Source organism: Sus scrofa, chromosome 14, assembly GCF_054392235.1.
Source record: "Sus scrofa isolate SSC_HxYL_T2T_F1_AM1 chromosome 14, Sscrofa_HxYL_maternal_Yorkshire_Landrace_v2.0, whole genome shotgun sequence".
In the NCBI taxonomy this organism is placed as follows: domain Eukaryota; kingdom Metazoa; phylum Chordata; class Mammalia; order Artiodactyla; family Suidae; genus Sus; species Sus scrofa.
This window is the reverse complement of record NC_139396.1, coordinates 89,522,347-89,550,189: the sequence shown is the minus strand read 5'-3', so window position 1 is coordinate 89,550,189 and position 27,843 is coordinate 89,522,347. Positions and strand designations below refer to the sequence as shown.

The following is a 27,843-nucleotide window of genomic DNA, read 5'->3' as shown; positions in this document are numbered from 1 at the left end:
GGCTGATATGAGTTTTCTGAAAATCTTGCAGTTTGAAGGTGTCATTCAAATTAGGACAATATCCTTTGGTTCATTAGTTCTTCTAAAAGCTTATTCTAACCTCCCACAGCCAAGGCTTCCAGAGTTGTTTTGCCTTTAACAAAGAAATCTCTCAGTGCTGGAAGTCTGAAGGTCCTTTTCCTCAAATGCTCCTCCAGACCTTGAGCAGTAGGGACAACTAGTAGAGAAGGGAAGGCACTGAAAGACCATTAGATCTCAGCATGGGAAAGGACCCCAGAAGTCATTAGTCTAACCTTATTCTGCACACAGGAGGCATCCTACAGCACTGCAGCAGGTAGTCACTTAGCCTATGGTTAAAACATCTTCAAGGTCAGGAAGCTAAAGGCAGTCTATTCCACGTTTGCAAGTCAGTCTATGAAAAAGCTCCCAATCTACCTCTCTTTAACTCATACCCTTTGGATACCAAAAAAAAAAAAAACCTCCAAATAACAGTTTTTCAAATATAAGAAGCAGATCATCAGGTTCCCCAAAGAGTTTCTCTTTTTTTACACTAAACAACTCCAGTTCCTCCTGTCCTTCTCACACCAAATTAGACACTGTCATATTGAGAGAAGAAAGTTTTTTCCTGTTCCTCAAAGGACATTAGAATCAATTTGATTCAGTTTGTCTGAGATCCAGGTACAGATAAAATCTAGCTATGGAAGATGAACACAGTCAAGAGTAATTTTGTGCTTAGGCAGAGCAAGCTGCTGCCTGTTCTACATCATTTGAAAGGCAGAAAATTTCTCTGCAAATGATTTTCCCCACTTGCCTGCCTTGAAACCTGAAGTTTTCACATAAATCACAACTTTGTGTTAAGGCAACAAAGAGTACTATGGAAAAAAACAATGTTACAGCATGACCAAATATAAACATCATAAAAGAAACTAGTTCTTGAACTTATATACAAAACAGAAATAAACCCACAGACATAAAAAATAAACTATTGGCTACCAAAGGGGAAAGAGAAATAGGGATAAATTAGGAGTTTGGGATTAACAGACATATACTACTATATATAAAATAGATACCAACAAGGACTTACTGTATATAACACAGGGAACTACACTCAATATTCTATAATAACCCATAAGGGAAAAGAATCTGAGAAAGTATATATACATATATATATATATATATATATATATTCAGTTTTATGTATGTATATAAAAACTTTGCTGTATATCTGAAAATTAACACAACTTTGTAAATTGACTATACTTCAATTTAAAAATAAAATGAGAAACTAGTTTTTTTGGTTTTTTTGTTTGTTTGTTTTTTGCTTTTTAGGGCTGCACCTGCAGCATATTGAAGTTCCCAAGTTGAATCCAAGCTCCAGCTGCTGGCCCAAGCCACAGCAATGCCAGATCTGGGACCTACACCACAGCTCACAGCAATGCTGGATCCTTAAACCACTGAGAAAGGCCAGGGATAGAATCCGCAACCTTGTGGATACTAGTTGGGTTCGCTACCATTGAGCCACAATTGGAACTCCAAGAAACTAGTTCTTGAGATTAGATAGAAGGCTGAAGAAACAGATCATGAGGTGGGTGCATTATCATAGAGTGGAAGGTCAGAAGTACCTGGAAAATGAGACAAGCTAAGAGGACAAAGGCAGTTAGGACGCCAGAGTGCTGGGGTACCTAGGAACCTGGACTGATGAAGGCATGCACACTTGAAATGAAAATGGGGGAGGAAACAGACAGATTGTTTAAACCAGCTCTACTCACAGGCATAGACAAGTGATCTTCCTCCCACTGGAAACTCCATGAACTAGTGGATGATTTACATGCAAGCTCTCCTCCCCTTTCCCCCTCTCTCCTCCTCCCCCTCCCTCCCCTCTACCTCTCCTTCCCCTTTTGTCCCTATACAGTTGGCCCACCAGAAACTGTTCAAGCCTTTGAGAGGAGCCATGGCCCAGCTTCCATACCAGTGACTGGGCAAGTGGGTAAATCACACCAGCCCTAATCTGCATCAGCTGCCCTGAATTAAATGAGAGTTGGGTAGGGATCTAGGAAGCCACATTTGAGTTTCTGGTCTAAGTTACATCTTTCAACACAGTTAAGTCAGGACCATCAGGACCATTTATGGGAAGGGGACAATTTGGAGGTAATTAATAAAGCTGCATTTGGATGCCACATGACTCAGATTGTTCTTAATTGGCAGTAACTCAAATATGTAGCAAAGCTGAGTAACTGGCACCCTTAACTTCCAACTATAATACATTGATACACGAGTTAGTTCTTTCACAAACTCTTCCCTCCATCAACACTGAAGCAAAGCCTCCTGGGGAACGAGCCTTGAATCCAAAGAAGAAACTTTATAAGGCAGGGGTTTTTTAGCCTCTGTGGAAATGATTTCATAGATAATATATAAAGATAGAAAATGCCTAAAGTATTTGTGAAATGGTAGGGATGTGAGCCTTGCTATGTGCTCCTGCCTGGACTGGGCATCTTAGCCCCTTGCTCAGTGGAGGTGATGGGTGCTCCAGAGCACTGAACAATGTGTTATAACAAACTAACCATTCTAATCTGTTTACATGTAATACAGAGAAATGGAAAATCTGATTCTGTTCATCCCACAAATCCTTTGGTTTGTCACACCCACACCTGGAACTGTATGCAACAAATTAAGAGCAAATGTTGATTTGGAAATTTTTTTTAATTAACCAAGGCTTTCTTAAGTTATCTCTGCTCTTAAACAGATAATTACACTTCAAAATAGGAGACATCAACCATCTCCCCTAGGTAATAGATTTTGAACTTTGCAAGATTTATTGTTGCTTCTTCCTATTTAAAAACACTCAGCTCAGAAGACTGCAAAGTTAAATAAAAATGACAACTTTTTATCTAACTGAAAGCCTATCAAACCTGAAAAGTAATCAGAAAGATTTTTTTGGGGGGTTCCCATGTGGTTCAGCAGGTTAAGTATCTATTGTCACTGTAGTGACTCAAGTCACTGCTGTGGCACCAGTTCAATCCCTGGCCCCAGAACTTTCACATGCCCCAAGTGTGGCCCCCTCCAAAAAGGTTTCTTTCTCTCTTTTCTAAATTTTCTATTTTTCTTAAAAGTATAGTTAATTTACAATGTTTTTGTTAATAAGTTCTGTTGTATAGCAAAGTGACCCAATCATATACATTTCCCTGATATGTACAGTGGTTTTTCTTTTTAAAAAGAAAAAAAGTAAGAAAATTAGAGCACAAAAATCATAGACCTTCAACACCTTCTATATAAGACATTCAAAATCATTTTGTCACACCCCATAAGACAATGACTATAATGCACTACAATAAGTATTTCTTATGCATCTTACATGTATTTTAATTTAATCTTCACAACCACCTTTTATGTACATTTTCTAAATGAAAAAAATAAAGGCTCAGAGAGGTTACATAACTCTCATTAGGACATACAGATGGTAAGTGAAAGAGGCTGAGATTCACACTCAGAGCAGTCTAATTCCAGAGCTTGCATTCCTAGCTGACATGTACCTCACTCCTTTCCTCCCTAACCTAAATTCCTCCTCAGTAACTTTCTATCATATCACCCTTCCTTCATGGGACTTCTGATCATTTACAATTATCTTGCCTGTTACCTTGTATGTATTTGTATTCTCTCACTTGAACAAAAGCCCCATGTGGGAAGGGAACTTTTTAAATCAGGTTCACAGTTCCTCCAAGGCCCTAGCACATACCAGTCACTCAGTCAAATGTTTGTTGATTTAATAAATATTCTTGCTCAAAAAATTAGAGTAGGAAAGAGAACCAGAAAGTCAATGGCTCCAAGATGAATGCTTATGCTATGGGCACAGTTCTCCCTTCACCTGAGACTGGAGAGTCATTCTATACCTGTCTTTAAGCCAATGGGGCCAACATCTCACCTCTTTACATGCCTTCATAACAATGCTCCAACTCTAGCTAAGCACCCTCTGTGTATACAAAACTGTTCCAGGAAAAGAAGGTATACAAAGAATAAACTCTGTTCCCCAATCCCAAGGAATTCACAGTCAAGCTAGAGAGACAGGAAATATGACTTTAAAAAGTAACTCCCACTGCAAAGCAATCTATTCTAAGTATCCAGTGAGCAGCTGTTTGTGACAAAGTTTATCTTTCTGCAGCAATTTCAGTGTCAGGCAAACCTAAAGTATCCCTAAGGTGAAGAGAAAGGAATATTCCAATTTGCCAGCTCTGATATCTTCAGCATCTGCTGTTAACCACACACCTGCAGTCAGTTGTGATTTAGTGGCTCCTGTGATTGACCATTTCAATGCTGTCTGTGCAGATCACTGTCCCAGCTAAATATCCAGGGACCACATTCATCAAAGGCATAATTTGGGCAGAACGTGGCTGTTTTTCTAAAGCTGGAGGGATAGCATCAGCAAGAAAAATGGGCAGTGCTTTTAAAGGAAAGTTGGTTGTCTCTGAGGAAAATGGATAATGGTTTTTAATTCTTACTATTAAAAGGCAATTATCAGTTCCACAAGTATGGTTTCAAAAAGACTAGAGTATTCAGTTTTGACTATCCATTAAAATAAAATAAAACAACCCAAGATGCTAACCAAGAATTCAACAACTATCACTTCAGTAGGCTATCAGCATTCCTAGTACCTGGAAAGTAGACCAGCGAGCTAGTTAAACAATGTCAGCCTCACCCCTCAGCCTCAGCAAGCCAAGCGAATCAGAGCCCTTCTCCAGTATTTTTCTCCTGGAGCAGGAAGGGAAGAATCTCCCTTCCTTCTTTGACTGTGAGGTGCAGGATATGACCTATATCTTCCTGTAACCATGAGGAAGAGTCTGAGCAAAGGAAGCCTCAAATCTGGACGAGTTCCCTGGTGGCCTAGTGATTAAGGATCCAGCATGGTTACTGTTGATGTGTGGCTTCAATTCCTGGCCTGGGCACTTCTGCATGCAGCAGGCACAGTTAAAAAAACAAAAACAAAACAAACAAACAAAACCCCAGAGAATCTGGAAGAGGAGACAGAGAGGCAATTCCCCAGTTGCAGTCACAGACGTGTGAAGATCTTCCTCTTCCTATAGCTCTTACATGAGCTACTCAAGATCCTTCCATATTCCCCGCCTCCCTCTTTTTTCTTAGACTATATACACTTAAATTTGTCACTAATAATACAAAGATTACCAATTACTACAGAAATCAGTATCAGGAAGTGGAACGATTCACAGAGACTTAAAGGTAAACAGGGCTTAGTTGATATGAGGTAGAGCAAGTGAGAATGACACCACTCCCAGCTGGAAAGACAGAAATCCTTCTTACATGAAAACAAAATAGATATTATCAACAGTTAAAACTGATATTACCTGCTGTGTCTTGGTAGACAGACAATATTTTGGTGGCTTGGTAGAAAAAATACGAAGAAACAAGACTCAACCATAATGAAATTCTGCCATTTGCAACAACATGGATGGACCTGGAGAGTATTATGCTTAGTAAAATAAGTCAGAGAAAGACAAATACTGTATGTTATCACTTATATGTGGAATCTGAAAAAATATAATAAAACAGAAACAGACTCACAGATACAGAAAACAAACTAGTGATTACCAGTGGGGAGAGGGCAGGGTGGAAGGGCAAGATAGGGATAGAGGATTAAGAGGAACAAACTACTATGGATAAAATAAGTAAGCTACAAAGATATATGGTACACCATCAGGAATATAGCCAATATTTTATAATAACTTCAAATGGAATAAATCTATAAAGATGTTGAATCACTGTTTTTCACACCTCTAGTATATTGTAAATCAACTAAATTTCAGTTTTTAAAAACTTTAAAATTAGACTGTATCCAGAAATGGGATTAAGATGGCAGAATAGAAGGACTGGGGCAAAATCTCTCTCCTGAAAACAACAAAATTTACAGCCAAATGCTGAGCAATCTTCAACCAAATGGACTGGAAACTTTCAAAAAGATATCCTACTCCAGAAGACCAAGAGGAGGCCACATCAAGAGGAAGGAGGGGTGATTATGTGATATAAGCAACCCCATACCCTCCCCAGGTGGAAAGTCCCACAGACTGGAAAGTAACTGTATCACAGAGACTCACCTAAAGGTGTAAGAATTCTGAGCCCCAAATCAAACCCCCATGCATGGGGATCTGGCACTGGGAGAAAGAGTCCCCAAGAGCATCTGGAATTGAAGGCCAGTGAGGCTTGTGTACAGGAGCTCCATGGGACTGGGAGAAATGGAGACCCCATTCTTAAAAGGCGCACGCAGACTTTCACATGCACTGGGTCCCAGGGCAAAGCAAAGTCTCCAGAGAAACAAAACAGAAGAACCAGAAACAAAAATACCACAAATGACAAGGCTCACCAGTAAAGGTATATATACAGTAAAGATATGAAATCATTCACACACAATTATGCCACCAAAATCAGAAATCATGAGGAGGGTACAAATGCAGGACACTGGAAAGGAACCTGCAATTAAGAGACCAACAACTTAATACAATCTCGTGTATATATATAGACTCTTATATCAAAACTTCAGAATAACAGCAAACCAAAAATCTACAATTGATACACAAACAAATAAGAAAAATCATCTCAAATACAACGCTAAAGACAGTCATCAAACCACAAGAGGATAGAACAAGAGACAAAGGGGAAAAAAAGGGCAAAAAAAACCAAATCCAAAGCAATTAACACAATGGCAGTAAGAACACACATATTAATAATTATCTTAAATGTTAATGGACTAAATGCCCCCACCAAAAGACATAGACTGGCTGAATGGATACAAAAAAAAAAAAAAAAACCCATATAAATGCTGTCCTCAAGAGACCCACTTCACTTCTAGAGACACATACAAATTGAAAGTGAGAGAATGGAAGAAAATACTCCATGCAAACAGGAATCAAAAGAAAGCTGGAGTAGCAATACTCATATCAGACAAAATAGACTTTAAAATGAAGAATATTTTAAGGGACAAGGAAGGTCAGTACATAATGATCAATGGATAAATCCAAGAAGAAGATACAAGAATTTTAAATATCTACGTACCCAACATAGGTTCACCACAATATATAAGGCAACTGCTAGAAAACTTAAGAGGACAAACTGACAAAACACGGTAACAGTGGGGGACTTTAACACCCCACTTACAGCAAAGGACAGATCAACCAGACAGAAAATCAATAAGGAAACACAGGCCCTGAATGAAGCGTTAGACCAGATGGACTTAATAGATATTTATAGGACATTCTATCCCAAAGCAACAGAATACACATTCTTCTCAAGTGCACATGGAACATTCTCTAAGATTGATCACATCCTGGGCTACAAATCAAACATCAGTAACTTTAAGAAAATTGAAATCATATCAAGCATCTTTTCCGACCACAATGCTATACGACTGGAAATCAACAAGAAAAAAACTGCAAAAAACACAAACACGTGGAGACTCAACAACATGCTACTAAACAACCAATGGATCACTGAAGAAATCAAAGAGGAAATTAAAAAATACCTAGCAGCAAATGACAACAAAGATACCACACTCCAAAACCTATGGGATGCAGCAAAAGCCATTCTAAGAGGAAAGTTTATAGCAATTCAAGCCCACCTCAGGAAACAAGAAAAAGCCCAAATAAACAAGCTAACTTTACATCTAAAGCAGCTCGAGAGAGAAGAACAGACAAGAGCTAAAGTTATAGAAGGAAAGAAATCATAAAGATAGAGCAGAAATCAATGAAATAGAAACCAAGAAAACCATAGAAAAGATCAATGAAACGAAAAGCTGGTTCTTTGAAAAGATCAACAAAATGGATAAACCCCTAGCCAGACTTATCAAGCAAAAAAGAGAGAGGACTCAAATCAATAAAATTAGAAATGAAAAAGGAGAAGTAACAACGGACATCACAGAAATATGTAGGACCCTAACAGACTACTATATGCAACTATATGCCAATAAAATGGAAAACCTAGAAGTGGACAAATTCTTAGAAAGGTATAATCTTCCAAGACTAAAGCAAGATGAAATAGAAAGGATGAACAGACCAATCACAAGTACTGAAATTGAAACTGGGATTAAAAAAAACTTGCAACAAACAAAAGTCCAGGACCAGATGGCTTCACAGGCGAATTCTACCAAACATTTAGAGAGGAGCTAACACCTCTCCTTCTGAAACTATTCCAAAAAATTGCAGAGGAAGGGACACTCCCAAACTCATTCTATCAGGCCACCATCACCCTGATACCAAAACCAAAGATACCACAAAAAAAAAAAAAGAAAATTACAGGCCAATTTCACTGATGAACACCAATGCAAAAATACTCAACAAAATACTAGCAAACCGCATCCAACAATACATTAAAAGGATTGTACATCATGATCAAGTGGGATTTATCCCAGGGAGGCAAGGGCTCTTCAATATCCACAAATCCATCAGTGTGATACACCACATTAACAAACTGAAGAATAAAAACCATATGATCCTCTCAATAGACGCGGAAAAAGCCTTTGACAAAATCCAACATCCATTTCTGATAAAAACCCTTCAGAAAGTGGGCATAGCAGGAACCTACCTCTGCACTGTATAAAGGCACTGTATGACAAACCCACAGCTAACATCATTCTCAATGGTGAAAAGCTGAAAGAATTCTCACTAAGATCAGGAACAAGACAAAGATGTCTGCTCTCGCCACTACTCTTCAACATAGTTTTGGAAGTCCTAGTCATGGCAATCAGAGAAGTAAAAGAGATAAAAGGAATCCAAATTGGAGAGGAAGAAGTAAATCTATCACTATTTGCAGATGACATGATACTCTACCTAGAGAATCCTAAATACTCTACCAGAAAACTGTTAGAGCTCATCCATGAATTTGGCAAAGTCACAGGATACAAAATTAATACACAGAAATCAAACAGCATTTCTATACACTAACGATGAAACTTCAGAAAGAGAAATTAGGGAAGCAATTCTGTTTACCATTGCATCCAAAAGAATAAAATACCTAGGAGTAAACCTACCTAAAGAGGAAAAGATCTATACTCTGAAAACTATAAGACACTGATGAAAGAAATCAAAGATGACACAAATAGATGGAAAGACATACCATGCCCTTGGATTGGAAGAGTCAGTATTATCAAAATGACTATACTACCCAAGGCAATCTACAGATTCAATGCAATCCCTATCAAATTACCAAGGATATTTTTCACAAAACTCAAACAAATATTTTAAAGTTTCTTTGGAAGCACAAAAGACCCAGAATAGCCAAAGACATCCTGAAAAAGGAAAATGGAGCTGGAGAAATCAGGATCCCGGACTTCAGACTATACTACAAAGCAACAGTCCTCAAAACCATGTGGTACTAGTACAGAGACAGAAATCTAGATCAGTGGAACAGGATAGAAAACCCAGAATTAAACCCACACACCTACGGTCAACTAATCTATGACAAAGGAGGCAAGAATACACAATGGAGAAAAAACACCCCATTCAATAAGTGGTGCTGGGAAAACTGGACAGCCACATGGAAAAGAAGGAAATTAGAACACTTCCTAACACCATACACAAAAATCAACTCCAAATGGATTAAAGACCTCCATATAATACCAGATTCTATAAAACTCTTAGAGGAAAACATAAGCCAAACATTCCCCAACATAAATGACAGCAACATCTTCTCAGATCCACCTCTTAGAATAATGACAGTAAAAACAAAAATAAACAAATGGGACTTAATTAAACTTAAAAGTTTCTGCACAGCAAAGGAAACCCTAAACAAAACAAAAAGACAACCCACAGAATGGGAGAAAATCTTTGCAAGTGAATCGACTGACAAGGGCTTCATCTCCAAAATTTATAAACACCTCCTACTGCTCCATACCGAAAAAACAAACAACCCCATCCAAAAATGGGCAGATGATCCAAACAGATAATTCTCCAAAGAAGACATACAGATGGCCAAAAAACACATGAGAAGATGTGCAACATCACTCATTATTAGAGAAATGCAAATCAAAACCACCTTGAGGTACTACCTCACACTGGCCAGAATGGCCATCACAAAAAGTCTACAAACAATAAGTACTGGAGAGGGTGTGGAGAAAAAGGAACCTTATTACACTGTTGGTGGGAATGTAAATTGGTGCAACCACTGTGGAAAACAGTACGGAGATTCCTCAGAAAACCAGAAATAGAATTAGCATTTGATCTAGCAATCCCACTCCTGGGCATCTATCCAGAGAAAACCATGACTCCAAAAGACACATGTACTTCATTGCAGTATTATTTTCAATACCCATGACATGGAAGCAACCTAAATGTCCATCAACAGAGGAGTGGCTAAAGAAGACGTGGTGCATATACACAAAGGACTATTACTCCGCCATTAAAAGGAATGAAATACCGGCATTTTTAGCAACATGGATAGACCTAGAAATTATCATGTTAAGAGAAGTTAGTTAGACAATGAGACAACAACATCAAATGCTATCACTTACATGTGGAATCTGAAAAAGGACACAATGAACTTTTTTGCAAAACATATACTGACTCATAGACTTTGTAAAATTTATGGTTTCCAAAGGAGACAGTTTGGGGGGTGAGGGGATGAGCTGAGGGTGTGGGATGGAAATCCTATAAAATTATATTATGATGATCATTGTACAACTATTAATGTAATAAACTCATTGAGTAATTTAAAAAAGAAAGAAAAAAATAAAATTAGACTGTATCAATAGAACATTGACAGGCAGTCAAGAGATGTAATGGGAACTTGGTTTATATTCATGCCAGAAAAATGACCGATAAAACAATTTCTGTAATAAATGACTAAAATTTGAAAGGAAAAAAAGAAACAAGAGCATGCTGACTATTTCTTATGACCTTTAGTAAGGTCCTTTAAAAGGAAAATAAGCCTTAATCCAAGCTGACATTTCTTAAAAATCAATAGGAAATAAGAATATAGATATACAGAATTGTTAAAACAGAGGCCCTTTTTGTGTATAGCTGGTGATACAAAGCTCTAAGAATCAGAAAACCATGCTGCCTGCAAAACTATTAGAGATAAATTTTCTGTCCTACAGTAAAGTTATTCCACCAAAAAGGACAGGGGATACCCAGGAGTAACCTAGAAATGGGAAAAGCCTGACCACCCACTTCTCCAAAACAACTCCTGCAGTGCACTTGCCCCTAGGAAAGGGCAGCAATTTTTCTCATCACAAAGTGCAAATAATTGGGATGCAATCAGTGGCCAGAAGACAGTCAAGCTCTCTTTTACCACATCAGTCTATTGCCTCAGTTGCCCTGAGGCAGAAGCCAATGAAGAAGTTATTAATCAGAAGCCGTAGTTCATTAAAATGAACTCATCGGTGACAGCCAACTAACTTTTTAAAAGAGGTGCTTTACTGGCGAAATTCCTAATTTAGAAACCTGAAATTGTTCCATCTCAAAGGTAATCATGGGTCTTTGTAACAATAATAATAGCAACTGGGCTTTTGGGAGAATACAGCCTTCCATGAGCTGTCCTCTTATCTACTGTGGCCATAAAGGGACATGACCAAGGAAAACCTTCCTGGGGACAGCATGCCAAAGAACTAACTGCAGCCAAGACAGTGACAAAAGTGAATATGCCCTACTGGTCCTATTGAGTGGAGTACAGTTTGTCCTCTGGAGTTGTTCTACTCACATTGCTTATCCTTCTTCTTCTTTTTTCCAAGCCTGATTTCTTACTGTGGCTACTTTCTTTGTCCTGTACTATTCTATCTTAGATGGGGTGGAAATGGTTAAGTTAGTCCCAATGCCCATAGGATTCAGAATCTTGAGGTGCCGTATCTCCCAAAGACCCTGGATTTGCTAACAAGTAAATGCAGGGGTTGGTGACTTTGAAATACCTTTCCTGAAAGAGTCGGGTGGGAGGAGGGGGGAGTATATTTGTGACTACACGAGGATTCACTGCTTTATATAAGTACGAGTGGAATTTTTATATACAGAAAGAAGCCTATTTGTGGATGTATATACACATGTAATGTCTGAGGGGTCAATCATGAATCACTCCCAAACATAGAAATTGATCCAAGATAGAACCCAAGTCAGATCTATTAAAGTTATTGTCTAGGCTTTTCTTTCTTCTTTGGTTGTAATCAGGAAAAGCATGACCTCAGAGCAACAAGACAATAAGTTTCCAGTACCCACTAAGGCACCTTTGTGCAAATAGAGAAATGTATCTCTTCCTCAAATCATTTTACTGATTTTTTGTTAGAAAAGACACTTGAGTGCCATCTGCTGGAAATTTGCCATAATAAACATACAAATCTTGTTTCTATATTAGTGACCTTTAGATGAAGCATAATTGTACACTGCATGCGATACACGGCAGCCCTACTAATAACCATGTTCCCTACTACATGGGGAAGTTTGATCCAGTGATGTCAGTGCCCCAGAAGAAATAGATATGAGAAGGACTTAGACATCCCTGCAGGCTTCGGATTTCTGTTTCTACTTCTCAAAGTCTCCAAATCCTATAACATGTTCTTCCATTCTGTAAATAACGCCAAACTCTTTACAATATATTCCTTTTATCTTAATCTAGGAGCTAGTTCAAATTGTTTTTTTCTTCCTTACAACCAGAAAAGTCCTGGAAAATATACCCAGTTTCACTCATTACCTATCCGTATGACCTCAGCTCAGTCATTTGCCTCTGTGAACCCAGGATTCTTCATCTATAAATTGGGCAACAGTTGAAAGGAAAGCAAATGAGATAAACATATGTGAAGGGGCTTTAAAAGTATAAGACAAGATGGCACTGAAAAGAAAGCAACGATGATGATATTTCAGATAGAACAAGAGAAGATGCAAAATCTATTCCCATTACTTTTCTGCTTTCTTGTTTTTCTTCACAGCATAGGGGAGAATTTTCTTAATGTAGAAAGGAAGAAAAAAAGACATAGAATATAACTTCACTAATTTAAGTCAGAATCCATAGGCACAGGAGGGGGATTGATTTGTGATCCTCTGAACCAGAAGCTCAGGGTTCTGTCTTGCTTTCTTCCAACAGAAAGAATTGAAAACAGATAACTGTGGAGATAACAAGCACAGTCTACAGCCATGAAAATTAGTCCCATCCAAAATCAATAAATTAAAAGAGAAAACCTGAAACATCCTGTCTCCATCATCACAATGAGTTTAATCAGCTAACTATTACACCTGGTCCTTGGCATCTCAACAAGTTGATGAAAAATATCAATTACTCTCAGAAACAAAAGAGTAAATATGCTTAGCAGCTGTTACTAACCCAGGCCGAAGACTTTCACCTGTGCTAAACAAAGATTTTTAATGGAGACAAAAATCATCAGCCAAACAAGCAATCAAGTTGAAAAAAGAGAGTTCGATATAGGGTGTAATCTACTAATTTGTTCATCACTAGACATAAGCAGAGACCAGTATATCACTGTACATTGAAACACCAGACTGTACTCTTTCATTAGAATGACCTAATATATTCCATCCTGACCTTTTCCTTATTTTTCCACACCTTTCCTAATTTATCTGAGATTCACAGGTCAATTGATTAACCAGCAATTTTCACTGAAGCTCACTATTTGCAAAGCACTGCTCTAGACAATTTAGGCCCTATAAAAATGAATAAAGATACAGTCCCTGCCTTCGGAAAATTTGAAACCTAAGTTGAGGAAAAAAGGCAGGCACATATGTAAAGTCACATCTGGTTAATTCACTCATTAATTCATTTACTCATTTAATCATTCAAAAAATGTTTACTCAAACTTATGTGCATAAGAGAAAAATAAGACAAACATAGCCACAACCTAATAGAGGTTACAGTCTATGCAGGAAAAGAGACATTAAATACATTTAATATTAACCTATAATAAGTGCTCTACAGGAAAGTCATAGGTTGCCTTGAGTACAAAAACATTTCTTCCTGAGAAAGTGACATCTAAGTTAAAGATCTGAAGGATGGGTAGCAATCGGCCAGGCAAGGAGAAGGGAGTAGAATATTTCAGGTACCTGGAAAAGCACACATGAATAAACTGTAGTGGAAGAGAGTTCAGAACACTAGAACTAACGAAAAGGAGACCAATGTGGCTAATGTACAGTGACAGAGAGGAGAACAGATCAAGATGCAGCCGAAGAGCTGGACAAGGGCCAGCTCATTCCATAAGCCATGTTAAGGATCTTATCCTAAGAGCAATTAGGACAAGCAATTAGAAATTCAAGGATTTTAAGAAGAGTGTCATAATCACACTTGCATTTCTAAAGATCTGTCTGGCTGCATATGTCAAGAATGAATTAAAAGATGGCAAGAGTGGCTTTGGGAAACAAGTTGGAAGTGGTGTTCCAAGCTATGAACTCTCAGCTGTGAATGGCCAAGTCGCATCAACAGCCACCATCTCGTTGTTAGCACCAATTGCTCTATATTCTCAAGCCCTTAGGTTAGAGGGAGAAGTTCTCTAGGCATCCTAAAATGAAACTCAGAACACACTTTCCTATAGAAACAATGCTGTAAAAGGCAGTTGTATTTAATGCTTTTAATTTTATGGTGCCTTTGCTTTTCATTCTTTTTTTTTTTTTTTTCCCACTGTACAGCAAGGGGGTCAGGTTATCCTTACATGTATACATTACAATTACAGTTTTTCCCCCACCCTTTCTTCTGTTGCAACATGAGTATCTAGACATAGTTCTCAATGCTATTCAGCAGGATCTCCTTGTAAATCTATTCTAAGTTGTGTCTGATAAGCCCAAGCTCCCGATCCCTCCCACTCCCTCCCCCTCCCATCAGGCAACCACAAGTCTCTTCTCCAAGTCCATGATTTTCTCTAATATCCAGCACAAATGAACATCTCCTCAGAAAAGAAAATCATGGACTTGCTTTTCATTCTTTAGCAGCTTTATAATGAAGAGGGATTGAGAAGACTTCAAAAGAATCCTGGGAAAAGGCTCTGAAAATAATTAAAGGGTTTAAATATTAGTACTGTGGTATAGGTAAAAGAAGCTAAGACTACCTCCAGATAATAAATGGATATTAGGACATTTAGTTTCATGTTATTCATGTCAAATTCTTGCCCATGTTTGGGAAATCACTGAAGCTCCAAGGTGTTGGAAGAGATAGGAAGGGGTGGGACCCAGTGCGAAGATGGAGGAATGGGCCTTAGAGTGAGCTTCTATTACCACACACAGCACCTTAATCAAAACTAGACTCTGGGTGGGTGCAGCACAGCAGAACACACAGTTTGGTGAACAGAAGACAGGCTAAATTTCGTTCTCCAAGCCCCCTTGACTGAGCCCTCTTAGGGAGTGAACAATCTGAACAAAATGCAGCATTCCTTGCCTTGGAAACAAGGCAAGATGGGACAGTCTCTGAGATGAAGAAAAGGTAAAGATGAGGAGTATATGAAAGTGGTTCAGAGAAGGGACCATGGAGCCACTACTTGGTTCTGAATCCTGTTACTAGTTGTATGACCATGGGTAAGTTCCTGGATCTTTCTGTGTCTTGGTTTTACCATCTATAAAACAGGAAAAGTAATAGTACCTACTTCCAAACTTTGTTATAAGAATTGAGTTAATATTTGGTGCACAGTAATAATTATTTACATGAATGTAACTAAATGATATAAATGTTTAGAGAGTGGAGATGTTCTATGTGAGGCAAGGCCATTTGCTATAAGGCAACCAAGCATTTAAGAAAATTTCTACAAAAAACTAAAAATGGTTTACAAGGCCATCTTGAATAAGATGATGCCTTTACTACAAAAACTGATGCCACTGATAACCACCCCTTGTTAGACCTCAGAGGTATGCCCCGCTTTCTGTGATGGTCTGCTTTAAGCTATTGGTCTGATCAGCAGTATCTTCAGGTGCAGCTGCTACAAGCTGAATTCAGTAGGCAGCCAAAATTTAGAGCAACATCACTGCTTCCCCTCTCCTGAACTCACCTGAATTCATGCTGAACACAGAAGAATAATTCTTACTTCCCCAGATGGTGAACAGATTCATGCTCCTTCTAAAAAAGCTCATCTTCCTCAAATATGTTTCTCAGCAGGATGTGTCTACCTGCTGCTGGAATACTCAGAGGATTAAAGAGGATTGTGTGCATACAGTAATGGCTACATTTACTCAATAGTTATGAGAGAAATGAATATTTCAACACAAAACAGCACTTCCACCTTCTCATTACCAATTCAATTATTTCCACACTAAACTACATTTCCCACTAGGAAAGATGACTACATTATCCTTACTGATTTCAACAGTTAAGAATGGGTGAGGCAACAGGCAAACACACATACCCATCACCTATTTAAGCTACCCTCATCTGCTTTTTAGCACCAAGAGAGCTTTAAAAAAAGCCCTGGCTTCCAATACAATCTGCAATGACCCTCTGCAAGACACTGGTGACATTCATAACAAGGAACACCTAACTGATCTAGTAAAAACTAATTACAGAGCCAGACTCAAGTCAGTGTCACACTTGGTTCCCACACTTGCCTGTCTTCTCTCTTAACTGCGCCCTTATTCTTCATTGCCACTTTCAGGTCAAACTTAGGATTCAGATTCTAGGACCAGGAATAGGTTCAAGAGTAAGTTTAATGTAAAGCACTTGAAGGCTCTAACAGTTAAATTTCAATATAGAAAATATAAAGCACTTGGGTTACTGTGAGCAGATTTAAGGCAGGGAATTCAGAGTTCACAGAATTGATGAGAGGGCTAAAGGAACAGACTCTAAGATGGGCCTCCAGGAATGACTCCCAGAACAACATAAAACTGATCCACCTCTAAGGCTGTCACTGCAAATATAAATACAACATCATATCCATGTGGCTAGAGCCCTAAAATCAAGGATCAGAATCAAGAAGACATTAATACCATCACTGCTTCTTGATACTTAAGAAACTTGAGGGAGATTAGACACTGGAATACTGATGGAGAAACAACAAATATTTTCTCTTCCTTGCCAGCATAACCAGAACAGAGAGGCAGGAGAATGGCCTCCAGCATCCTTTCATCTTCCGTATCTTAGTGCAATCCAATGAAAATGAAATCATCAAGCCCAATGGGTGTGGGATCATCAATGAAAGACAGACCAAGAGAGAGACACAAAAAGGAATGGATTGGAGAAGGAGGCTGCCCTCCAACTACCACACGTGCCATTCACTGCCACTGGGACGAGAGGAGAGTGGTGCCTGGGTATATCACTGTGCTTTGAAGACAGAGTCCATAAGCCCACCTAGGACCGGGGAGAGCACATGCCACACATCAGGAAAGGTTCATGGAGGTCCTAGGCCATCACCAAGTAAGACCACTCAGCTTGTCTCTCATTTCCAATAAAGGGAAGGAGGAACCCACTTTGGCAACTGCTCAGGAGCCTGGGAATTTGTGCTGCTCATGAGTGTAGCAGCCCAGGTCTGATAACCTCACTGCCAAATATTAAGTTGTCTGTGGGGCTGGTGCAAACCCCAAGACAAGCAATGCTAATTATCCAGACTGGCTGCTCTCTGCTTGGGCTCCTTTTAGAGGCTCATCCTAGTCCCAGGGAACCATAAACTGGTTAACAACTCGATTCTAATTAATAAGCTCCCTAATGAAGATATAAATGTCCACATTTTTATCCTTTACGATGTAATTTGTGCTCTTTCTCCCTTAAATAGCTTAACTGATGCCTCTGTTTCCTCCTTTTTCAACTCCCACTTTCACATTGGTTTCTGGTCGCTAAACAACCATCACAACTCTTTGCTCTTTAAATCCATCTCATCCAATGTCCCCTGCTCTCTGCTCCTTGTCTGTTGGGGTGTTTTGTGTGCTCCTCAGAAACTCCAATGCCAAACTCTGAGGAAAAGGAAACCTGCTGAAGTTTTCAAAGAGAAGGAGCAATAGCTATGTGACTATCTACATATATGGAAACCACAAGAAATGCCACAATATTTGAAAAGGGCAAATAGTCACCACTGTCAAGAGAGCTGAATGGCAACCATGGTTGCACCTCACTGCTCTCCACTGAGAGCAAAATCCTAGCTAGAGCAGTCAGACTAAAGGCACAGAATGGCAGAATATTTGGAATTCCCCTTTGTCAAACTTCAAAAGTTTATTTTCACCTGAAACACATAACTATGTATCCATTCACCAATCTTTCTTATATGTACAACTCCAAACACATACAAAAGAGAGTAACATCACAACTGACATCCATGTACCATCTCCCAGCTTCAGTAAGACTCAGTATGTGTCCACACTATTTTATCCATTTACCAACCCACTTTTCCCTAACACACAATTAACATGAAGCAAATATCAGACTATTATCATTGCACAACCTCTTTTTCTTAACATTTTTTTAATTGAAGTACAGTTGATTTACAATGTTTCAAGTGTACAGCAAAGCCAAAAGTGATTAAGTGGGGTGTGTGTGTGTGCACACATGTATACCACTTTTTCAGATTCTTTTCCATTATATATTATTACAACATACTGAATATGGCTCCCTGGGCTATATAGGAGGTCCTTATTGTTTACCTATTTTATACATAGTATCTGCTAATCCCAAATTTCTAATTTATCCCTCTTCCCCCAACTCTGAAGCTACCATTTATTGGACCATCTTTGCATCCTTGGGACTAGTTAAAATTCTTTACATGTATCAACTCATTTAATCCTCACCATGCCATATTATTCCTCTTTTGGGATAAGTAAATGGAAGCAGGAAGAGGTTAAGTCAAAGGTCATTCATTACATGACCTCTTAATAAGAATTAGTATCAAGTCCAAGACCTTGTACTGACAGCTTCTAAGCATTGGCCTTAGTGCATGGTCTCTGATGTTAGATGCACCAAAGTCTGTATATCAGCTCTAACATTTAGTTGCTATGGACTCTGGTGAGTTCCTTAAATTCTCTAAGTCTCAGTTCTCCCTCTGCAAAGTAGGGCTAATAGTGCTACCTCTTTGAGAAGAAAAATAAGATAATGCAGGGGAACTGCCTGGGCCAGAGTAAGTGTTCAATCAAGATTCACTTTTGTGATTATTACTGTTAACATAGGAATTTCAAGAGAAAGAACTATTTCATCTTCTGGGAAAGTCCCAAGTTCTAACAGATGACTCTTTTAACCAGGTCATATACCATCCTGCTCTTTCATGTTCCAACACCAACTGGACAAAGGAGAGCATCCTTCCTTTCTTCAGAACTTTTGGTGACTGATCTCTGGATACTTTGATCTCTGCCTCTGGGTGCAGCTGAAACTCACACTATTGATTTCTCATTGTAATGAGTATCAACCAAAGGCAGGAGTCAGATTTGACTGAGATCTGTGTATTATTTGTTTCATTTTCATTTTCTCCCACTTAGAAATGAGAGTACCTAAAGTTCCAGATCATAGTTTATTTCCCATAGCTAAAGTTCCTTGGCCTTTTACTAATGGGTTTCGTGACATTTGTTTGGATTTTGTTATCAGACATTTCAAAGGTACATTTCAGATATTCAAGGGTGGATTCCCTTGTGCTTTCCAAACAGTGTCAGAGACATCTAGGTGGTCACCAAGCCAGGTTTTTCAGTCTAGGTACACTGGTGGGTGGATTGAATTTCCCAGCCTCCCTTGCATTTAATTGAAGCCATGTGACAAGCTCCCAACAATAGCATGTTTAAGGACAAAGGATTTTGCAAAGCAGGCAGAATGCTAAGATGTTGTAATAGGTCTATAGGAATGTATGTCCCGTCCAGCTTTTTGTCCTCAGATATTCTGGAACTGTTGTGGGCAACATCCCTGATACTAGCAATTTATAGATTTCCAAGGAGGCCACAGAGATGTATAGGAGGTTTCATAAACTTAAGGCAGAAAAAGGCCAGGATGAAAAGTCCCATTGTTAGAGGATTCGCATTATTTTGAAAGCAGGATTTTGCTTGCAAAAAGATGCTTCTAGTCTGACAGCTTGAGTTATCACTCTGTCTCTGAATAAAGCTAGGTTCTGTGGGCTTAGCATCAAGAGAGACTTTCAGTGACTGTGCAACGTCCATCACAGTGTTTTCTTGGGTCTTGGTGGTGAAAGGATTTTCATATTCTCTAAAGGCAGTCACTGGAAGCAAAACAAGTCCTGCTCCTAGAGAGCATCCAGTTGCTCTTACTAAGAAACCATACTTGGTAAGTGGACTCTATAGCTGGAAACTCACATAGAGGTCTTTGAAGGTCACAGGTAAGGCACTAAAAGAAAGTGCTAACCATCTTGCTTATTATATCAATCTACATAAAGACATTATCCTTTGGAATACTAATTTTTTCAATCTCCACAAAGACCCATTACTAAAATGCATCCATTGCCTTCATATTAGAGAATGAGTGATAGAAGAAAATGGGCTGTGAACGGAAACAGGGCTAGCAGGTGGAGATGATATGAATAGTGATGGAGATCAGGTAGGTCCCAAGGTCACTATAGGCAATGGATTATTCTAGAGAGTGAGACAAATCTTCATGGATTGTTCAGATCTTAAGGTCAAAGCCAGAGTTAGGAAGCTCATGATATGAGTTATTGATGTCCTTCTCACTCATGACAGTACTCTGGCATCATAATATAGTAAAAGAAGAAAAAAAAAGTGTGGTCCAAAGAAAGGGCCAGAGGAATACAGGAAGTTCTTACTTCTGATTGAGACAAAATCTGATGTTATACAGATGGCCAACAAGTACATGAAAAAATGCTCAATATTGCTAAGTATTAGAAAAATGCAAATCAAAACTATAATGATGTACCACTTCACACTGGCCAGAATGGCCATCATTAAGTCTACACATAATAAAGGCTGGAGAGGGTGTGGAGAAAAAGGAACCCTCCTACACTGTTGGGGGTAATGTAAATTGGTGCAGCCATTATGGAGAACAGTATGGAGGTTCCTTAAGAAACTAAAAGCTACCATATGATCTGGTAATCCCACTCTTGGGTATATATCTGGAGAAAACTCCAAAATTCCAAAAGATACATGCACCAGAATGTTCATGACAGCACTACTTAAAATAGACAAGACATGGAAGCAACCTAAGCGTCTAACAGATGAATGGATAAAGGAGGTGTGGTATAATACACACAAAGGAATACTACTCAGCCATAAAAAATGAAATCATGGCATTTGAAGCAACATGAATGGACCCAGAGATTATCATCTTAAAAGAAATTAGACAAATACCATATGATATAACTTATATGTGGAATCTTTAAAAAAATGATATAAATAAACTTATTTACAAAGAAGAAATAGACTCACAGACACAGAAAACAAACTTATGGTTACCAAAGGGGAGGGGGGAGATAAATTAGGAGTTTGGGATTAACATATACACACTACTACATATAAGACAGATAAACAACAAGTCCCTAGTGTATAGTACAGGGAACTATATTCAATATATTGTAATAATCTATAATAGAAAAGAACCTGAAAGATATATATATAAATCACTTTGCTGTGCATCAGAAACTCACAAAACATTGTAAATTAACTATACTTCAACAACAACAAAAAAATCTGCCGTTAAATTATATTAACTATCTGTGGTAGACAGAATCTATAATTTCCTCCCCTTGAATGCAGACACAAATACAATGGGATTTTTACCCCATGATCAGGTTATGCTATATGGCAGATGCTTCCCACTCTAATGTAGATGTCATATACAATTTTCTGTTTCACTTTCATCCCTGCAGCTTCTGACCTCAAATCACATGCCACTTTGGGGATTTCACGGTTGACTGAACTGCAGAAGAGCTGATGTATGTGTATTCTCTCCGCACTTTCCTCTAGGAAGCTTTCTCTGACTCTTTTTCCATGACTTTTCCCATAGTTGAGTAAAGGACTCAACTATGCAAAATACACAGAATGCATTCACTTATTTACCTTGACCTCGCCCTGTTCTAAGAGGGCATAACATACCTTCCAAAAGCCTAACAGGATTTTTTTTTTTCTTTAATGAATAAGTTAGAAATCTGAAGGAGGGAAAAAAAAATTGAGGAAAACTAAAGTGAATTCAGAGGCAAGGTCAACACACAAAACACCTGCCACAAAACCTGGCTCTCTTCTTTCCACTATCAAGGCAAAGAGAGAGACATTGTCGGTTAAGTAATTCATAGTGGTCCCACATTTGCTTGCTTATTCTTAAAAAAAAACCTATTCCTGATAAAGTCACCTGAGGAATTTCTTCCTCTGGTCTTCCTTGAAAGAAGACATGCACAATTTAATAAGTAGCTTAGAGGGAAAAAAATCTAGTTTGAACGTCTGCAAAATGTTTACCTGTTTACTTCATTTACTAGCACAACAGGTTCATGGTTTAGGGAGGGAGAAGCAGGGAGTGAGACCAGAGAACATCAGACAGAAAAAGAATCACTCATACAGAAATAGTCAGTGAGTGCCAAGTAATGGAACCCCTCAAAGTAGAAAGAAACAGCAACAGCTGGCAAGGAAGTCCCCACCCTGGAGAAAGAGAAGACAGTGGAAAAAGCAGAGAAGTTCTTCAAGTCATAGGCAGACATTAAGAGGAAAAGGCACAGTGCCAGGAAACAGAACACAGAACCATACAGAAATATTCCTACTGGAGAGGCCTTAGGGAATGTCAAATTTGCTGAGATCCCAGTCTCCCTTTACAGATAAGGAGAAAGAAAAATTGCGCACACACACACACACACACACACACACATAAACTGGGTCACTTTTCTGTGTGCAGTAGAAATTGACAGAACATTGTAAATCAACTATAATGGAAAAAATAAAAATCATAAAATAAAAATAAATAAATAAAAATAAAGGAACTAAGGTCTAAAGAGCACAAGCACCTGTCTCTGAAGCCACACAGCTGATGCGGAGATGACATCCTATGACTCTGTTTAACATTTTTGGAGATGGGAAAATGGACAGATGGGAAGGCCCTCCTGAAGCTACTTAATGTCTGACTTGAGTCTACAGCCAGAAATACAAGGCAGATGAGAATGAACACAGTCACTTGGATAGACTAATGCTTACTGCTTACTTCCCCAGCCAGTGCTGTGACATATATGATATACTGTGTGTGTGTAACCTAGGAGAGTTACTGGAATTACTGGAGTGCTTAGTACATATGGTAGACCACTGAACATCCTCCTTAAAGGATCCCACTGAATCCTTGCAATAATCCTAGGGGGTAGAACACACTGTTATTTACATTTTACAGTCAATAAAATGGGCAGAAAGAAAGAAGGAAGGAAAGAAGGAAAAAAAGGAAAGAAAGAAAAAAGGAAAAAGAAAGAAAGGGAGAGAAGGAGGGAGTGAGGGAAGGAGGGAGAAAGAGGAAGGAAGGGAAAGAAAGAAAGAAAGAAAGAAAGAAAGAAAGAAAGAAAGAAAGAAAGAAAGAAAGAAAGAAAGAAAGAAAGAAAGAAAAGGAAAGGGAAAAGAAGAGAAGAGAAAAGAAAAAAGAAAAGAAAAGAAAGAAAAAAAGAAAAGAAAGAGGAGAGAGAGGGAGAGAGAGAGGGAGGGAGGGAGGAAGGGAGATACTTTTTGCTCTTGGATATAAATCACCCAGAGTTGTGAGTCCTAAGCGAAATCTGCCAGAGTGGTAAATATATATTTGCCTTGAGCCAGTGTCTCGAGGCAGTTTCTCTGCTGGATACTTTGGCTCTGCCCTGAGGGTAGTTCTTTTTGGATCCTGATGCAGTTCCTATTTCACAAATCAGAGTTTAAACCTTCACAAGAGCGTATTGATCTGTGCAATCAAAGCATCGAGATTCCAGAGCTAAGGAGATGAGGGAGTCTGGCCCCTTGAATCAATATCCTCTTACTCATTAAAACAGATGTCTCATTCAAATTGTGATTTTAAGCCAGACTCAGAGACTGAGAATCAGTGTTCAATGATGCAGTCTTTACTGGGCAAGAAAAGTCTATCCATTGTTTCAACATCCCTGTTTCTCCCTCTCTCTCCTCCCTCTCTTCTTCTTTTACAACCTTGATGTTTAAGTTCAAGCCCAGCAGACACCTATTTTCTGCCACTGTTCCTTCAGAGACAAAGGGCAACCTCCAACCCAGGGTCAGAGTGAGCTGAAAGCCAGGGTTCTACTGCTCTGAGGATAAACGCATCACCCCAGCAGGTGATTTCTGCCTTAATAGGGTGCTCTGATCATCCTATTCTGACTGCAGCCTCTTAAGATTTAAAGATTTGAGCAGATAAAGCGCAATGAAGAGGACAACAAAGTTATCAGAGGACAATTCATAAAAGTCACAGCCCAAAGGCTCTCCTGGGTGTGACCTTACGCTAACACTTCTCTCACACCTCTTGCCCACCAAGGCAGCAAAGCAGCACTGCACTGTGCAAAGAGCACAGGATTTATAGCTCTTCAGACCTTATTTCGATCTTCAGCTCAGCAACTCACTGAAAGGGTGACTTGGGATGAGCAACTGAACTCTGGGCACATTTTGCTCATCTATAAAATCCCAAACATAATCACTGTCTCATAAAGTGAGTGTGGAAATTAAATTAGATGGTATAAATAAAATGCTTCTCAGAATCACATAATTAAAAACTCACCATCACACATAATCTTATCATCTTCATCTTTTCCTCAAATCCATTGCTCTCCCAGTACTCCCCCAACTCAGTCTCCTTCTTCCTGTTTCTCCATTTTCTGCCTTCTTTCTATTGATCTGCTTTATGCTCTTCTCCTTCTCACCATCCCCATAAATGGTCAATCACTTTAAGATGAATGACACGCTCAACACAGGTACTCTCCAGCTCAGCCACGGACAGCACTTGGCCTCCCAAGGTCTCACCTCCTAGTCTTTCTCTTTCAGAGATGAAATCCTTCAAAGTGGCAGCTTCCTGGCAATATCAGGAAATTTTCCAGAGAACAACTCCAAAAAGTAGCAAAAAGAGGAATTGCCAGGACATGTCTAGAAAAAAAAAAAATTGTTTTACTGCTATTAGGAACAACATATTTCTCTTTTATGGGTCTGATATAATTGTATATTTATTTCAGTTAAGTGCTTCACATTTGACTTTTTTTGTTGTTGTTGTCTTTTTAGGGCCCCACCCACAGCATATGGAGGTTCCCAGGCTAGGGATCAAATCAGAGCTGCAGCTGCTGGCCTATGCCACAGCCACAGCAATGCCAGATCCAACATCTGAGACCTATACCATAGCTCAAGGCAACACTGGGGCCAGGGACTGAACCTGCGTCCTCCTGGATACTAGTCAGATTTATTTCCACTGAGCCACAACAGGAACTCTTGACATTATATTTTTAAATAAATCTGAGCTATGGGGTATCTTCTTTCTCCCATCTAATGTCACTGGTGTGCTAAAGCCAGCTCATACTGGCTTGTGAGAGCCAATTCTTAGCCTTTCTTTCCAACTCTGCATTCTGACACTACATGGTAACTTGATATTGAAACGATGGGAGTGTTTATACCACAGAAATTGGCAACCACTATAGACAGACTTTCTTTTTCCAGAGATCCAACTGTTAAATATTTATTAGCATACTATTAGATAAGCTCTAACAACTTTAGCACTGAGCCCCCTTTTGCTTTAAAGAACTTTTAAGTTTATTTTTGCAACACTGATTTCCTAGAGAAATTCTACAAGCTTCACCCTACGTGTGCATCATGATGAGTTTAGGTCTACAGAAACCTGTGTTTCTTTAAAACAGATACTTCAGCTTATCTGCTTGTAATCACAGAGGCTCTGTTAACAATCATGTAAATTTGTTCTGGCTTAGTTGCATAAGGATGAAGGTGCCTGCTGGGCCATTGTTACATGTGCATGAGTTTTGTCCTATTGATTTAAATAGAGAGTATAAGATTATGAAGATTTTAGTCCCTGAGAATCTCTGTGAGCTGCTATTGGCATCACTGAGCATTTCATTGTTTGTACCCACATTCAAATAGAGTTCATTTTCTCCAAATATTATACTGTGCTAGTAACCAAGAGGCCATACAGTGGCCATACAATCAAAGCCAGACTACCTGGGGTTGAATCCCAGCTCACCTACTATCCAGACAGTTCCTTAACCTCTCTGTGCCTCAGTTATAAAATGAGAGTAATAAGAGTATCCACCTCCTTGAGTTATTATGAGGATTAGATGAGTAATTACAGTTCAAATACTTAAACAGTGACTGGCACACAGTAACTGCTAAATAAATGTTAACAATTAGGAGAGAGTGGAGATGAAATGTTTATTGCAAGGTGAGATATTTGAGCACCAGATTTTAGATGGGTGGCTGAGGATGACAATGGGAAAAGCTTTTAGAGGAAAGGGTTAGAATACCACTGCTAGATGCCTACATCATTTATGGAAGGGATCCAAGAGATTCTGTGTTCAGAGGTCCTCCTGTCCTCACTGAAGAAGCCAGAAATTTTCAAACTACAGCAGCACACAAGAACAACAGAGTCTCCCCTCCTTATTTGAGGCAAGAGCTCACAGCTCCCCAGGACAGACAAGAAGGGTGATGTTCATATGCAGACACCACAGTCAGCTCTGCCACACGTGCTGGTCTGTGGGTACAATTCCCCGTTATGAGCCTCACCTCCCCACTCCTATGACCTCTCCCGAATGTGAGGGAGGGAGATTCATGGTAGTAAAAGGGTTCACCTCTATGTTAATCATCAGGCTATTCCCCCAATATTCTAATTTTCCTCTAAGCACAAAGTGGGCTCACACCTCCCCTTTCTTTCTTCTAGTTAGCCAAGTTTATATGTCTTATTTGGGCAGTGAAATGTGAACAGAAGTGATAATGCCTCTCTTGCACACTTCAAGAGCCAATGAGTGATTTCCCACTTCCTTCTACCTGCCATAGTGACCAGGAATGCTCCATAAGATAAGGTTTCATCAATGTCCATCCCTGAGTGGGAATAATCTGGAGCAGAAGCCCCCAGATGGCCCACAATAGACAAATAATAAGAACAAGACGAAACTTCAATGTTTCTATCCTGACTGATACAACCTTGATTCCAATCTAATTTATCCTTTAAAATATGAATACGGTTTTCACGTAGCCAAGTACTGGTGATAGCAGATATCAAAAAAGAACTAATAGGAGTTCCCGTCGCGGTGCAGTGGTTAACGAATCCAACTAGGAACCATGAGGTTGCGGGTTCAGTCCCTGCCCTTGCTCAATGGGTTAATGATCCAGCGTTGCCGTGAGCTTGTTGTGTAGGTTGCAGACGCGGCTCGGATCCCGCATTGCTGTGGCTCTGGCGTAGGCTGGCAGCTACAGCTCCGATTAGACCCCTAGCCTGGGAACCTCCATATGCCACGGAAGCGGCCCAAGAGATAGCAACAACAACAACAAAAGACAAAAGACAAAAAAAAAAAAGAACTAATAGAGTTTAAAATCATAGATTTACAGAAATAAAATGTTATATGATTCACGTTAACGTTTTTCTATAAATTCCGTTTCCTTAGCAAGTTAATTTAGCTTTGTTTACTTTGTCCTTTATTAGACAAGACGATCCATTTAACATAAAATTTCTGTATTTTGATTCCATTTAAAATTTGTGCCTGAGAGAAATCAAATCAAAATCCTACAAAGGCTGAACAAAGTAGACTTCTATAGAAAAAAGGCTATATCAGCAATTGTGGCCACCTTTTGCCTAAAATGTCCCCTTCCCCTTGCTTTATCCTCATTTTTTATCCCAGTGCTACCATTCCTGTTCAATGCCCACCCCAGCTGGATTCTTTGTGGGCCTAAATTTCCTTTCATAGCAGAACTAATACAAATTGGTGTTTTCAAAAATAATTTTTCTTGAAGGAAGAAAGAAAAAGTAAGTGAAAATAAATAGTATCATGCAAACAGAATGTAATTCATGACATTTTTTTTAAGATCCTCAGAG

The 27,843-nt window shown here is 39.0% G+C and overlaps 1 long non-coding RNA gene across 7 annotated transcripts in view; it reads right to left on the bottom strand.

The window, feature by feature from the left end:
• The window catches only part of LOC102165048 (uncharacterized), a 1,242,341-nt gene that overhangs the window by 396,607 nt on the left and 817,891 nt on the right, over nucleotides 1–27,843 (bottom strand). For 4 of the 7 annotated variants that reach the window (XR_014827983.1, XR_014827981.1, XR_014827979.1 and 1 more), the window contains one exon: nucleotides 24,541–24,902. The exons of 2 other annotated variants lie outside the window; for them this stretch is intronic. This is a non-coding gene — a long non-coding RNA (uncharacterized LOC102165048). The remainder of the gene's footprint in view (nucleotides 1–24,540; nucleotides 24,903–27,843) is intronic. One more of the 7 variants, XR_014827980.1, reaches the window with a different exon arrangement.